Source organism: Schistocerca nitens, chromosome 7 (genome assembly GCF_023898315.1).
Source record: "Schistocerca nitens isolate TAMUIC-IGC-003100 chromosome 7, iqSchNite1.1, whole genome shotgun sequence".
Lineage (NCBI taxonomy): Eukaryota > Metazoa > Arthropoda > Insecta > Orthoptera > Acrididae > Schistocerca > Schistocerca nitens.
Window position 1 is genome coordinate 626,550,618 of NC_064620.1, and position 16,440 is coordinate 626,567,057.

Here is a 16,440-nt window from a genome sequence, read left to right on the forward strand (position 1 = left end):
TAACATAAAAGTTGAAGACAGAAAGTAAATGACATCTAAAAACACTTTCTAGTGTCACAAAATGTGGTTAATTGTATTTTGAGTTGGATTATGATGAACGTGTTCCTGTGTTATTTTCCAAGATCCAGAATTTCAGTTCACGAAAGCAAAGCAGATACAATATCAATACTGTATGCAGCATTGTAGCAGCCATTATTGTATGTAGTAAAAGACTTCATGTGGTGTCAAGATTGGGAGTGGGGCAAAGAAAGGCCTAAAGACCTGATATCTTCTGACTACTAGCGACCTCTACAGATTCAGAACTAGGGAGTGATTGTGTCACGAAAAGTGTGCCAAATAGCATGTCTTCCAAGTTCAGAACTGTTAGTGTTCCTAAATGCCTCCTGTTCTATGAACAGTCAAATTAAGATTTTTCCATTATATATGCTCCTCTCTGGTTGCTGTGAACAATCCATGGCACATACTTCAAGTGCCTGAGTATCTTGTATATCTACAAAAGTGCTTCGAGTGACAGATCCCTGATAAATCAACATTAACAAAAAACTATTTAGATTTTTATCATTGAGAGGCTCCGAAAAGCATGCAGCACTATATAAGTGACCATCACATATGGATACCTGTCAAAGAAACAACAGATATATTTGGATGCTTCACTAGCAATCTCACTGAAGGCAAAATTGACATAGAAGAACCCTGAAAAGGGTCGCTGATTTTCTGCAAAGTGGTGGAATACACAGATCATTCAAAAGCTGCTCATTTTAAGAATGACAGTCTCAAAGTGACTCACGTGTAGGATCTCACTCTTACATCAGTCCACTACTCCCCTACACCCAGTAGCTTTCTCCCAGGTATACAATAGGGCAGTAACAAATTTTAAATACTTATGATGTAATATATCACATGAACACAAAACTGGTTTTCAGCATAAAAGTGAGAGAGGTTAACTTAATGAATGGGATGACTAAATGAACTTTACAAAGGCAAGTAAAGAAAGAGGGACTTCTGAAATTTTTGTACAAGGCTGTCACTTCCTGTTGTAATGTACGGGAGCAAAACATCGATAACAACAAAAAGTGTGCACCAAAATTCCAAAGTTTTGAAATAAGATTTTTTCAGACCGTAAGAGGACACATAAGACAGGATCAAAAGTGAGATATAGAAATAAGGGCAGAATTAGAGCTAATGTCCATAAATTAAAAAAAAATACAAGAATATAGAGGGAAATGGAAAGAGCACATCAGTAGGATAGAGAGTGGCAACCTACCAAAAATGTCAATCAAGCTAATCAATTTTTATAAATATGATATAATTGGATAGATAAAAAATCTACTCACCAAGTGGTGGCAGGAGGAAACACATGTAAAGGCTAAGGAAATGAGCAAGCTTCCAGGACCAGCAGCACCTTCTGCTAGCAGGATTGAAGGGACAAAAAGAGGAATGAAGGAAAAGGACTGATGATGTTTAGGAAATAGGATAGTTTAAGATCGTCACCCAGATCCCCTGGTCAGAGGAGACTTACCCATCCAGAAAGCCTCCCCTGATCCAGGTTAGTGGGAGACATTTGTATAACTCTCCCCAGTTCCTAGACCTCATCAATCCTTTTCCTTCATTCCTCTTCCTGTCCTTTCAGTCCTTCTGCTAGCAGAAGGTGCCACTGGCTCTGAAAGCTTGCTCATTTCCTTACATCTAGAAGTAGGGGTAACAAGTAAAGCCTAATATGTGCAGAATACTATGATGGTGGGTATGCCTCTGTTACATGTCACTGCAATGTTTGCAGTGTAGGTCTATTATTGATGTCCAGTCACTTAATTCTCACTGACGGCAAGCAATATCTGAGAATTAATGTCATCTGTTAAGTCCTTTAAACAAAATAAAAGAGTTTTCTGTGGAAACTATTATCTTTCAAATGACTCCTGTAAACAACTTACCGAAAAACAGGAGCCGGATAACCGACTACCTGGCAGCCTAAGACTACAACCTCATTGTATGGTGCTGTTAGAATTTCTCCTCCTTCGTACTTCTTGCCAGGAAATTTGGGAGCAATATTGTTAGTTGGTTCTGAAATGGGGATACGAAATTTGGTAAGCATCTGCAGTAATTATTGCAGATACATTGAGTAACCAACTTTCTTAATTTCACTGCAAGTGAAATAATGTAGTCATTCACAAAAATACTGATGTAGTAACACAAACTAAATAAGCATAGGCTTGTACAGGGCTTGAGGCATTACACTCATTTTATTTCATGAATACTTCATGATATCAAAATGAAAGTTTCGGCAAATGATAGGGTTTGGAGGGATGCATAACTTTGTTACATGTTTTATCCACTTAACTCTTATTTCAAGCTAGTGACTTAAGCATGTATTGTTTCCTAAAAGTATCTTTTATCTAAGAAAGGAGCTAAAATCAGCTCTTATGGGGGTACACACTGCCACATGTGATACTTGTGCCAGCCTACACTGTTATATACAGCAACAAGATAGGCTAAGCTATTGAGATAAAAACATATCCCTTTTGTCCCTAATTCATATGACACAGATACATAGGATAATTTAAAAACATGGACACAATTTCAGTTGGCCATATTTCCTGAACTATATGTTGCACTTCAAACGACTGGAAGCTAGGGAAAACTACAGCCACAATTTTTCCCAATGATATGCATGTCTACAGTGTGGTTAAATGATGGTGGCATCTTCCTGGATAAAATATTCCTGACATAAAACAGTCCCCCATTCGGATCTCCGGCCAGGGGCTACTCAGGAGGATGTCATCATCAGGAGAAACAAAACTGGCATTCTGCTGGTAAGAGTGGGGGGCTGTTAGATCCCTTAATTGGGTAGGAAGGTTACAAAATTTAAAAATAGAAATCGCAACGTTGAAGTTAGATACAGTAGGAATTAATTAAGTTTAGTGTCTGGAGGTACATGACTTCTTGTCAGGTGAATACAGGGCTTTAAATTAAAATTCAAATAGGGTAGTATATGAGTAGGCTTAGCACTGCATAAGAAAACAGGAATGCGGATAAGCTACTATGAAAAGCATATTGAAGGTATTTTCATAGCCAAGGTAGATACTAAGCCCACACCCACCACAATAGTACAAGTTTAAAGTATATGCCAATTAGCTCAGCAGACTCAGCACTTACCTGGCGTAATTTACGGAAATCATGGAAAACATAAATATGGATGGTCGGACATTGGTTTGAACCATCACCCTTCCAAATGCGATTCCAGTGTGCTAACCACTGCACTGCCTCACATGGTTGGGCAAATGGAAATTAGGAAATTTGCCCATGTGACCTATCTATCACTGAGACAGAGACTCATTCAAGAAATGTCAAACATTCAGATGCCAATGTGGTGGAGCTCCACCCTGCTGGAGACTGTAATCTCCTGAATCTGCATTAGTTTGAGGAACAAGCCAGTTTTGCAGTATTCTAAGATATGTTGCTCCAGTAACTGTACTGTCATCAAGTAAGTAAGGGCCACAAAACTTTGTCAACAAAATGGCATAATACACATTAACTTTTGAGCTGTCCTGCTCATGTTCCAGTGTTGCATGGGGAGAAAGCATTGGTACATTGATAGAAACAATAACAAACACAAACACACACACAAATTTCAAGCTTTCGCAAGCAACGGTTGCTTCATCCGAAAGAGGGAAGGAGAGGGAAAGACGAAAGGATGTGGGTTTTAAGGGAGAGGATAAGGAGTCATTCCAATCCCGGGAGCAGAAAGACTTACCTTGGGGGGAAAAAGGCACAGGTATACACTCGCACGCACACACACACATATCCATCCGCACATAACAGACACAGACACAAGCTTTCAAATGAGATCCATCCTTCATGAAATCCTCCCCACTCCACCAAGAGTGTCTTTCCGCCGTCCACCTAACCTTCGTAACCTCTTAGTTCATCCCTATGAAATCCCCAAACCACCTTCCCTACCCTCTGGCTCCTACCTTTGTAACCGCCCCCAGTGTAAAACCTGTCCCATGCACCCTCCCACCACCACCTACTCCAGTCCTGTAACCCGGAAGGTGTACACAATCAAAGGCAGAGCCACGTGTGAAAGCACCCACGTGATCTACCAACTGGTGGTGGTGGTGGTTAGTGTTTAATGTCCCGTCAACAACGAGGTCATTAGAGACGGAGCTCATGCTCGGGGTAGGGAAGGATTGGGAAGGAAATCGGCCGTGCCCTTTCAAAGGAACCATCCCGGCTCTACCAACTGACCTGCCTACACTGTGACGCATTCTATGTGGGAATGACCAGCAACAAACTGTCCATTCGCATGAATGGACACAGGCAGACAGTGTTTGTTGGTAATGAGGATCACCCTGTGGCTAAACATGCCTTGGTGCACGGCCAGCACATCTTTGCACAGTGTTACACCGTTTGGGTTATCTGGATACTTTCCACTAACACCAACCTATCCGAACTCCGGAGATGGGAACTTGCTCTTCAATATATCCTCTCTTCCCGTTATCCACCAGGCCTCAATGTCTGCTAATTTCAAGTTGCCGCCACTCATACCTCACCTGTCATTCAACAACATCTTTGCCTCTGCACTTCTGCCTCGACTGACATCTCTGCCCAAACTCTTTGTCTTTAAATATGTCTGCTTGTGTCTGTATATGTGTGGATGTATATGTGTGTGTGTGCGAGTGTATACCCGTCCTTTTTTCCCCCTAAGGTAAGTCTTTCTGCTCCCGGGATTGGAATGACTCCTTACCCTCTCCCTTAAAACCCACATCCTTTCGTCTTTCCCTCTCCTTCCCTCTTTCCTGATGAGGCAACAGTTTGTTGCGAAAGCTTGAATTTTGTGTGTATGTTTGTGTTTGTTTGTGTGTCTATTGACGTGCCAGCACTTTCATTTGGTAAGTCACATTATATATATATATATATATATATATATATATATATATATATATATATATATATATATATATATCCATCCACACATACAGACACAAGCAGACATTGAAATATGTCTGCTTGTGTCTGTATGTGTGGATGGATATGTGTGTGTGTGCGAGTGTATACCTGTCCTTTTCCCCCTAAGGTAAGTCTTTCCGCTCCCGGGATTGGAATGACTCCTTATCCTCTCCCTTAAAACCCACATCCTTTCGTCTTTCCCTCTCCTTCCCCTCTTTCCTGATGAGGCAACAGTTTGTTGCGAAAGCTTGAATTTTGTGTGTATATTTGTGTTTGTTTGTGTGTCTATCGACCTGCCAGCGCTTTTGTTTGGTAAGTCTCATCATCTTTCTTTTTAGATATATTTTTCCACGTGGAATGTTTCCCTCTGTTATATTCATTATATATATATATATATATATATATATATATATATATATATATATATATATGTGTGTGTGTGTGTGTGTGTGTGTGTGTGTGTGTGTTGCCTATTTTTGACGAAGGCCTTGCTGGCCAAAAGCTTATTTGTGACAGTTTTTTTGTTGTGCCTATCTGCAACTCGACATCTTCGCTATAAGGTGAGTGGCAAGTTTCCTTACCATAATTTACACAAATGAATCCATGGACCTTGGATCATGTCAGCAGGAGGCTGTTCAAGCTGGTGGAGCCTCTGTAATGGTGTTGAAAGTGTACAGCTGGGGTGATATGGGATACCTGATATGACCAGATATGACTCTGAGACAGGTGACACATACATAAGCATCCTGTGTGATCACCTGCATCCATTTATATCTATTGTGCATTCCGATGGACTTGGGCAATTCCAAGAGCACAATGCAACACCCCACATGATCAGAATTGCTTCACTGTGGCTCCAGGAACACTCTTCTGAGTTCAAACACTTCCGCTGCCCATCAAACTCCCCAGACATGAACATTATTGAGCATATCTTAGAGCCTTGCAACATGATGTGCAGAAGAGATCTCTACCCATTGTACTCTTATGCATGTATGGACAGCCCTGCAGGATTCATGGTGTCAATTCCATCCAGCACTACTTCAGACATTGGTTGAGTCCATCCTACCACAATCTTAGGCAGGTGTACCAGTTTGTTTGGCCCCTCAGTGTATATACCTGGGTGAAAGCTACTGGGAGTAAGGGAGTAGTGGACTGATGTATGAGTGAGGTTCTAAACATCAGTACTACATTTAAAAAAGTAAAAAATATATAACCACATTAAATTTCAACCACATAATAAAGCACACAAATTTAAAGGTTGTCAATTCAAAATAAATACCAAGGGATCACAATTACAAACAACTTAAATTGGAATTATCACCGGGGAAAGTGAACCCAATACTTCATTTTATTGGCAGAACATTTAGAAGATACAATAAATCTACTAAGGAAACTGGCTACATTACATTTGTCTGACCTCCTCTGGAGTACTGCTGTGTAGTATGGGATTCTTACCAGAAAAAACTGACAGAGGATACTGAAAAAGTTCAAAGACGAACAGTTGATTTTGTATTGTTGTGAATATGGAAGACTGTGTCATGGATATGATAAATGAGTTGGGATGGCATCATTAAAACAAAGGGATTTTTTGTTGCAATGATATCTTTTCATGAAATTTCAGTCACCAACTTTCTCCTCCAAATACAAAAACATACTGTTTACTCCTACCTTTATAAGAAGGAAAGACCTGGGCCACAGAATGTCTGAAGCTTGGAGAGGAAATGTGAAAAAAAGTGTGGCTGCTAAACAGAAAGTTCAGCGAACTGCCCATGTTTTGTGTGGTCAGACATGTGAGTTGGTGTGCTCGGTGTGGGAATATTTTGCGAAGGAGAGAGACAATGGTGCAACTCTATTGCTTCTAATGAAGGTAGTTGAGAGAAATGTACATGCATTAAAGATACATAAAAATGAACTTCCTAAGGAGAAATACTGTGCACAAGAGGAAGAACCTGTTTCATCAAAACTGCAGACACCAGCAAGATGTCTTTGTTAACGGTTGTCAGAGTCCTTAGTTTCTGGTACAAAGAATTAATTGCTGGAAAATTATAATGGAGAGGGTGACATCGTATGTGGCATTGTCAACTTTAAAGCAATAAAGTTAATGTGCTGTTTGAAAACATTGTGTGGCTCAACGAAAATTGGATTAACTCCGGTCATTCCATCAGAAAAGACTGGACAGATGGTAGCATCTGTGGGAGGTTCTGTTGTTCAGTGGGAAAAGGTGCAAGAATTCTTGTCTTGTGTGCTGGAACTGCATCTGGTTTCGTGCCTAACGTCTCTGCATTTACAAATCGAGAGAAACAAGTCAATACTATGAGGAGATGATGAACAACAACAGTTTTCTGAAATGGTTCAAGAGGCAACTAATTGGAAAACCTGAATTGGCCATATGTCATTGTGATGGATAATACCCCTATCATTCAGTTATTGAAGATAAACCTCCAATGATGGCAATGAAAAAAGCCCATCATTGGAACACCACAATGTGAAAAGTCAGGTTGATTTACATAAGGCGCAGCTCATAGAGACAGTGAAAAAAAAAATAAGCCGCAGTTTGAACAGTATGTTCAGGATGAGGTAGCTGCAGAATGTGGCCACGGGATTCTTAGCTCCGTCATACCGTTGCCCCTTCAATGCCATCAAAATTATATGGGCACAGATTAAACATTACATAGCAAAAAATAACTAAAGCTTCACTGTGGCAGGAATTCAGAGACAGATATGGCTGTTAAAGAATAATGGAAAAATGGAGTGAGTGTAGGGAGTAATATTGAAAATATAATTATATACTTGGGTGATTCCACTGACTCATCCACAGACCAGAACCCTGATAATGACAGTGTCGAGGAAGAAAGTGCTTCTGAACTAAGTGGCATTTACCCTTTTCCTTTAATTTGTCTTTATTTTTGTGTCTGTGTTTCACATTTTTGACTGCTTGGTGCATACTGCATTTGCACAATAAATCTCATCTTATTATTAAGGAATAGTCCTTTGCACAAGTACGACACTCTGCAGGCATACTTACGTGATTAGTAAGAACTAAAACAGTTTATATTATTTTAGTGTTGTTAGTTATTGTATTTACATGAACATTCAGTTCCATTTTAACGTATCTTTCCTATTGAATATGACAACTGAACTTGATTCATTTTGATCACTGTAACAGACAGTGCACTACCTTGTGCTTTTGTAGGGATATACAATTAATAGGAACACGGTATCAATTTATACATAGGAGTGCGATTGTTATGCCACAAGGATAGTACGACCCTTTGAAGCGAACTCAATACCGTACATTAAAAGGTGCCATGAGAAGATGGTCCAGTAACAAACTGCACAGCTGTTGCTGCTGCAGCCATACTGTGTGAGCACGCACCGGTGAGCCAACAACATTGCCCCCTTGGGGCACGTTTTAGCTTGGCACATTTCTCACACACTGTGGGTCAATACTTTTTCTATTATTCACAAAATGTGTTAATCCTCCATTACAAACACACATCAGTGCAATACCAAAACTTTATATGTACTTTCCAGCATGTTATTATGTACTGTTCTTTGTAGCATTCACAACTGTCGAATGCACTTGTCTGATGTCTATGTTCGGTGACCTTTTTTTTCATTTCTGTGACATTTTTGTAATTATTTAATGCTTTAAGCCAAGTTTTCCAATGATTTGTTTTGTTTATAAGAGTTTTCTCTCTCTTAAATAACACAATGTGTGTAAATAAGGAGTACGCACATTTTGCTTTTACAATACTTGGCCACAATAGACTAGGCAGTATTTAATTCATTCAAGTATGAATACATTTCGATTTTTGTAATAATTTTTAAATTAATCTATGAACAAAAAAGTTAAAGTTCTTTTTTTTGCTTCGAGCTCATCCTTTAAGACTTTATTTAAGAGCTGTTGAAGGAAATAAAACCAGCTCTTCTGTTAACATGTAGTATGCATTGATATGTTAAATATCCTTGAGCATGGTTGTTCTCCTGCTTTTGGGATGAAAGCAACATGATGAAATATGAATGTTATGTATGGTCCAGTCACATTAATGTGACCCCATTTAAGTTTGAAACCGAGGTACACTAACGACTCGTGGATGGCAGGCAGCAGCACTAGTAGTGGATTGTATATCACGTATGTCAGAGGATGTCAAAAACACTGCAGTTGTTGTCATAATGTAAAAATGAAGTGATTTCTCTGACATCGTACAAGGCATAGCATTGGCTTTTGGCCAAAGGTTGAAGCATTTTTGAAAGACTAAGTTTGTAAATTGTTTGCATGCTGCCATGGTTAAAGTACACCGTGCATGGCAAAATGGTGCTATACAAAATTGGCACTGAAGTGTCTGTGGTACACCATGAACCATATGTAATAGATTTGAATCATGGCTGTGGTAATGTGCATGGGCAAATAGATGTGCAACTACCACCCAGGTGAACAATGGGGCTGCCAACAGTGTCTCCTCAATGACCGTTGAGCAAACGTTGCTACATATGGGCCTCTACAGCAGGCACCTGGTTCATGCACCCATGGTGACTGCTGTTCATTGGAAACACACCAATAGCACAGCTAAACATCCACTGAATGGTGACAGGTGGCTTTTTCTGATGAGTCACATTTTATCCACTGGACAGATGGCTGTTGGTGCATACAGCACAAAATGTCTGAAAGCAAACACTCTGCAACAATTGTCAGTATTGTCCCAGCCAGAAGATGAAGTGTTATGGTCTGGGATATGTTTTCACAACTTTCCTTGGGTGATCTCATTGTATGAGAAGGCACAATGTATCAACACATGTATGCATCCTTCCTTTGGGACCATGTCCACCCCTGCATGCAGTTTGTTTTTCCTTGGCTTACTGGCGTCTACCAACAAGACAGTGCAACATGTCACACAGCACAATGTGTACGTCCATGGTTTGAAGAGTCCCAATAAGAGTTCACCATACTCCCCCGGCAACCAAACTCCCTGGATTTATACCCAATTGAGAATCTGTGGAACCATCTGATCAGGCAGTACATGCGCTGGATCCTCAACTTAGGAACCTTGCACATCTAGCCACGGCACTGGAGTCAGTGTGACTCCACATCCCTGCCAGTACCTCCCAAAACGTCACTGACTCACTCTCTACTAGTATGTCTCACATAGTACGTTCTGCAAAAGGTGGTTATTCAGGCTTTTGACAGGTAGTCATATTAATGTGACTGAACAGTGCGCTATAAAAAAATCAAATAATTTAGACAGTTAGTGATGCAAGAGCTGCTCCTTTATGAAGATATAAGTGAATATTGGAAGTTATTCAAATGAATGCCAATCATTTATGCTGTTCATGTTTTTCCATTCCAAAAAGACATTTTCTTTCCAAATAAATTGCAGAATATACAAACAATTATGTGTAAAAGAAAAATTAAACTAATTAGAAAAAATTATAAATCAAAAGTTCAACATTTAATCATGGGCTTCTGAAGGTACCATCGACTTCAATAACTCAAGAAACAAAATTAAAAGAGAAGAAATTAGAGGAAGATAGAAACAGTAAAAAGGGTCACCATCAACTGTGCCTGTGTCATATTATAAGTTTTTACACCTCCTAATTCATTGTTTTCAAACTGAAAAGCTAAAATTTAATTTACATGAAAATTAATAAATCATATCTTCTGGAACAACATTAATTATTCAGTGATAACTATACTATATTGCTCCAGAGAATGATAAATATTTTTACTTTGAGGATTAAAGGTAACCACAGACTACACAATTGAGACACTGGGCAATAGACAAATACACATACAAAATTAAGCTCATAGCTAAAATTTGATGTAACGCCCTGTCTCAGACAAAATGCTAACAAAATGAAATGTTGTGTGTGTAATACCATGGTATGCAATAAAACAGTAGCCATACGTTTGGGACAGGTTGAGGAGGCAGAAGGATAAAACAAAGGCAATTGGAGACTGTGTAGAGAACAGTGATTAATGAGCATACCAGTCAGACTACAGTGGAGAAATGTGTCTTGTGTGTGGAAGGGGGAGAGGGGGGGGGGGGGGGGGAGTGGAGAAGAGTCATGTGGAGAGGAGTTTAAGGAGATTGCAGGATCAAAGGATGTGTTGTAAAGACAATTCTCATCTATGTGATTCATAGAAAATGGTATGGGGTGGGTTTACGGATGGTACAGCAGCATGGTCAATCACTGTGTAGCAAGAGGTATGTACATAATTTAAAATAATAATAATAAAAAAAAAAACACATCCCTATCCCTACTAAAAATCCAGTTCCTCTCCCGTCCCTGGAATACTGGCTATTTCATAATGGCCTATCTACAATAATAATAATTCCATTTCTGGTTTACGAAGCACATATTACAAAGACCCTGAAGTCTTGGGACTGCTAATTCATAAGCATCACAAACCTGGTACCACAAAAATAAAATTCCATGGCACAGGTATCATAGAACTGCTGCTGCTCCCTCGGTCATGAGCCCTTTTATACACTTGCAAATTCCAAGCTCATCTTCCAAACTGAAATCTTTCTCATGTCATTTGGATCCCCCTCCCCAACTATCAATAACAACTCTGAATTGTATACACCAGAACTATAATTACAACCAAACCACTGACCTCTCAATCCCTTTGGTCTCACACTCTGTTAGCCTCTGTACTGCGCCCACATTCAGTCCTATCCACATTCCTCCAAAGCCATTCCCTCTTCTCACTCTATTCTGACTCATCTATCCATTAATCTTCACTCCCTCTTATCCTGCTTTCTTCCACACCTTGTTCCCCATACCTCTTCTGACCGATACCACTTATTTGGTAGAATACTACGTGCAACTACCACTGCCTCTACTGGGGTTAGATTTCTGGTGCCGCATACCTACTATATTTCCTTTCTTTGTCCTTCCCAAGACATCATCCTCTGTTCTCTTCAACCATCCCTTCATACTTGTTCCAAGTTGTTCACATCCTCTTACCAGGTGCCCTCATGGAACAACACGCTAATACTGTATAATGCCACCTCTTTCCTTGATAAAGGTCACAAATTTCTTCAGAAGGATGAGGGGAAGATAAGTGTTTAATGCTCTGTTGACAACAAAGTCATCAGAAATGGACACAAGCTCAGATTAGGCAAGAATAGGGAAGGAAATCAGCCAAACTTCCAAAGGAACCATCCCAGTATTTGCATGAAGTGATTCTGGAAAATCACGGAAAACCTAATCAGGATGGCTGGACGCGTGTTTGAACCATCCTCTTCCCCAATGTGAGTCCAGTGTGCTAACCACTGTGCTACCTCACTCAGTAAGTTTCTTCAGGAATGCCATAAATAGCTCCAGCCACTCATTGGTGATCGATACAGTAGAGTTATGAAATTGCATGATGTTGATGTCTAAGTTTCAGCCACTGTTCCAAACATTTCCAGACATGTTCTGTTGGATTAAGATTAGGTATTTTAGAAAGTCAGTTAATATGTGATAGGGTGTGTGTGAGTGTTTATCAGATATGGAATGTATGTATGCAGCCCTTTAAAGAAAGCTGTTGTCATCTTGGAAGATGGGAGAGTCCACAGCGTAATCATTATGAAGATGTGAAAGAAGGGCAGCACTTGGTCAACAAGAGTGCTGAAATAAATATCCTAGTTCATGTCCACACAGTAACTTGAATGAGTGGGCACTAGCCACTCTATGAAACAACCCCCCATTGAGATGGACCTGCATCCACTGGCAATGATAATTCCTGTTGGGCCTGAAAGCAACTGTCACTGATAAAGTGGGACTCTCATCTCCAATTCCTGATAGTTAGGATCTTCTCACAGATACTGTTCTTATGCCGTTTTACACTGTTGTAAGTGGAAATACCTTCACTTGTCGACACACTGGATAGTCCAGACTAATATACCAACAAATTCGGAAACTTCATTCTAGGTGTTGAAATGGGCCTGTCCATACACAATAGTTTTTTCTACCATTCTGTCATGTCTGCACAACAACCACTCTTACTCTGGTGATTCCAACAACCACCTGACACAAACGCACCATTTCACTGCCATGATCTAACTCATTGGTCAATATTTACATGACCATGCAGTAAAGTTCTGTATCATTAAAGGTGCCTCAAAACAAGCAGTGTGCTCTTTTAAGAGGGTGGACTGCTTCAAAGCAAGCAGTGTATTATTTTAAGAGGGTGACTAATATCTTGTCCAGTGGGCTTATCTGATCTGCGCATATGTGTCTGTGTGTGTGTGTGTTTTGGTCTGTTATCTTTCAGTAAGAACATTCTTCTAAAGCTTGGCTCTGAGTTATTAATGTGCCTGTATATCACTTAGAGTCCCAACAAAAAAGTGAGTGGGTAACATTAGTACTTCCACTGTTCGTGTTCCACCTAGGACTTTCCACTGTCTTATCTTTTAATGAAATAAATTGTGCATAAAAGAACAAGAAAGACAGCTCAATAATTTTCGAAGAATATTGAGCTCCAGTAATTCACATTTCAGCACTGTTGAAACAGAGGAAATACAAATTCAACTAACAAAGTTTGTCAAACAAGTTTTAAAGGATCTATTTTTTCTAATATCTTATGTCTCACCATGCTTAACTTTCATTGTGTTTCTTGCATCAAAGTTTAAAGATGAAGGTTATCTATATTAATATTTTCAGAAATGCTTTTCATCAAAAGAATACAAAAAATGGGAATAAAGATACAATTTTATCTTCTTATACAACAAGCACATTTATAATTTACACAATACCTGAAAAGTGGCAATGGGAAACTTTGAACCAAACAAGTCATTGTAACAACTTTTCCTCTTTCAAAGAATGCCTGAATGCCAGTAACATGTCCCTCTTTCTTTTTAGGAGCAACACTGGTTGACGGTTCTGTGAAAGCATTGAAAAAATAACCATGAAAAATTGTTGCAAAATGCAGTGGCTTTTACCTGAATGATGGAAGAGGGAAACCTTGGACCATGCAAGTAATAACAACTGTCATTTTCAATTGAGCTGCCATTCTGACACTTGATACATGACTCTCCTTCACTTTGGGGGCAACACTTGTTTGAGGTTCTGCAAAATTTGCATCTGTGTTTAACATTGTTTAAATGGAATTGCTCTGCAGTCATTCTATGTTTTTTTTTTTAGTTTAGCTCATAAAATAGATTCATGATACTGCTGTAAGCATGTCTTAAAAACTTAAGAAGAGACTATCAGAACTGGAATAATTATACCTGAATATGGGAGACGGGTAGCCCTGTGCATAACACAAAAGTGAAACATGATGTCCCTCATTTATAGTTTTTCTCAAAGCCCCTATTTCATTATCCTTTACTTTTGGCTGTATACTTGTTTGTGGTTCTGTAATAAAAATGAAAGAAATATGTCGAAAGATGTGATCCTTTAATGTGCAACTACATTTAAGATTTTACTAGATGAAGCAGCAAGTATCATGCAAGTTATAAAACTAACTGCAATTCACATTTCACAGTTATATGATTGAAAATTTAATGTGGCACTGAAACACTGAGTTCATGACAGATCAACAGAAAACACATGCATGTAAGGCCTCAAATGTATTGGAGAGCACATCCTGTGTGTGAGCAATAGTGCAACATGGGACACACAGTAAAGAGGACAGACAAGTTGAAATTTGATGCAAATGAACCTGCTGAGATTTGATAGAGCAGTGCTGCACAGGTGAAATCGATACCAGAAAAATAATGCCAAATACTTCGTGTAGAAAATATGGTGATTGGCTTAGAAATAATGCTGTGAATTGATAAAAGCTTTCAGATAACAAAAACAGGAAATAAAACTCCAAATGGTCCAAGTCGAAGAAATATAAGGCATCTGAATTACAGGAGACATTATATGATACACAGAAAAAGCACAAAAACTGATGTGGAAGACTGGAAAAATGAGTGGTAGGTGTGTAGAAACTACAAAGGACTCACTACATGCTAGTACATGCATGCTGTTGCAGGTTTTAAGAAGTAAATCTCTGCATATGCAGAAAAAGTGAAAAATGAGAACACTGGAAAAGTTTTGCAGGATTCAATTAGAAATGTTGTTAATGATATAAGTGTCAAGAAGAAGTAATGTGATTTACTCCTTATTTTGAAAAGAACAATTTTCATCCCAAAAATATTTCTATACACTTCATCACAATACGTAAAGCACAAATATCAGAAACTTTTGAATGAGGTTCGGTGAAGTTTGAACAAGTTTGTAGCCAGCCAAATTTGTCAATATGAGGGTACATTTATGATGAAATGAAGGAAGTACACCACCCTTTCAAAAATGTTACTCACGATATTTCAAGAGAATGTATGATAGGCAGACAAAAACATTCTAATGTCCCTAAAAATTTTCTTACATCTTTGTTTTAACCTCAGTGTCAACTACATACTCAAGCCCCAGAACAAACATTTAATTTATCTGCATTGAAATAAGGTATTTCCACCAATACAATTTTCTTATGAAAGTGAATAGTTCCCTGCAGTCATTCTAATAGAACTAACTGATTTACTGAGTAACTTATTTTGAACAACAAGTGCAAAATTTTTGGATTCCAAGAATATGCAAGCATGAAAATATCATTACATGTACATAAAGTATCTTAAATGTTGTATTAACAGTTGAAAATCTTGATAGTGGATATCATAAAAATTCTTATAACAGCCTGAAAATCTCTGTTATCTGGATTGTTAACACTGTCATTTCCTTCTCCAGATACTTGCAAAAGAATTTTATCCATCTGATATTTAAATTGTTAAAAAAAGTTTCAATACACCAATACACTGACCTGAAAAACTCTGATCTACTAGAAAACAATCAATTTTTGACAATGTACTGTAATTGGATATAACATTCTAGAAAATTTTTAAATAACTTAAGATTCCTCTACATTCTATATAGCTGAAACAAAACTTGTGTATCTAGAGGACACAATAGCTTTGCAGATCAAACACTTTAATGTGTTGCAGATAACACTGAACAAGCCACCTGTGATAAACTGTTTCATCACATTTGCAGTTGTACTGTGTAGCTCGCAGAGCGGAATAGAAGAAGGAAATCAAGTTCATTGTTTTGCAGCCAAATGTCTTTTAATTGCATAGTTCTACACAAGAAGCACAATTTAAAGTTCTGTTCAGTTATTTTCAGGCATGTGACAAATTGAACTACTGTCATCCTACATTATTGTCAATTTGTGTACTAACGTGACAATTATAGTGATTTTTTTAACAAACACAGAACTGCAACTTTGCTGTTGGTGACTAGCTTCAGTTCTTTCACCTTATCAGTATTGATACTAGCAAATACAATCTCTCTGTCTTTGCTCAGTTCCTAGCCATGTGGTCTATTGTTTACAACTGTGTAAGACTTGCCTGTATAAGTTTAAAAAAAAAAGTCCTAAACCACCTGCTTTAAATGCGTCATATTTTTGTATCATGCAGTCAAGCTTTCTAGCACACCACATTTTGACATAAATGTGTTTTACGGCTTCAC

At 38.6% G+C, this 16,440-nt stretch overlaps 1 protein-coding gene across 1 annotated transcript in view; it reads right to left on the reverse strand.

The window, feature by feature from the left end:
- The window catches only part of LOC126195428 (Down syndrome cell adhesion molecule-like protein Dscam2), an 879,015-nt gene that overhangs the window by 368,654 nt on the left and 493,921 nt on the right, over positions 1–16,440 (reverse strand). The gene's annotated exons all lie outside the window — the stretch shown is intronic.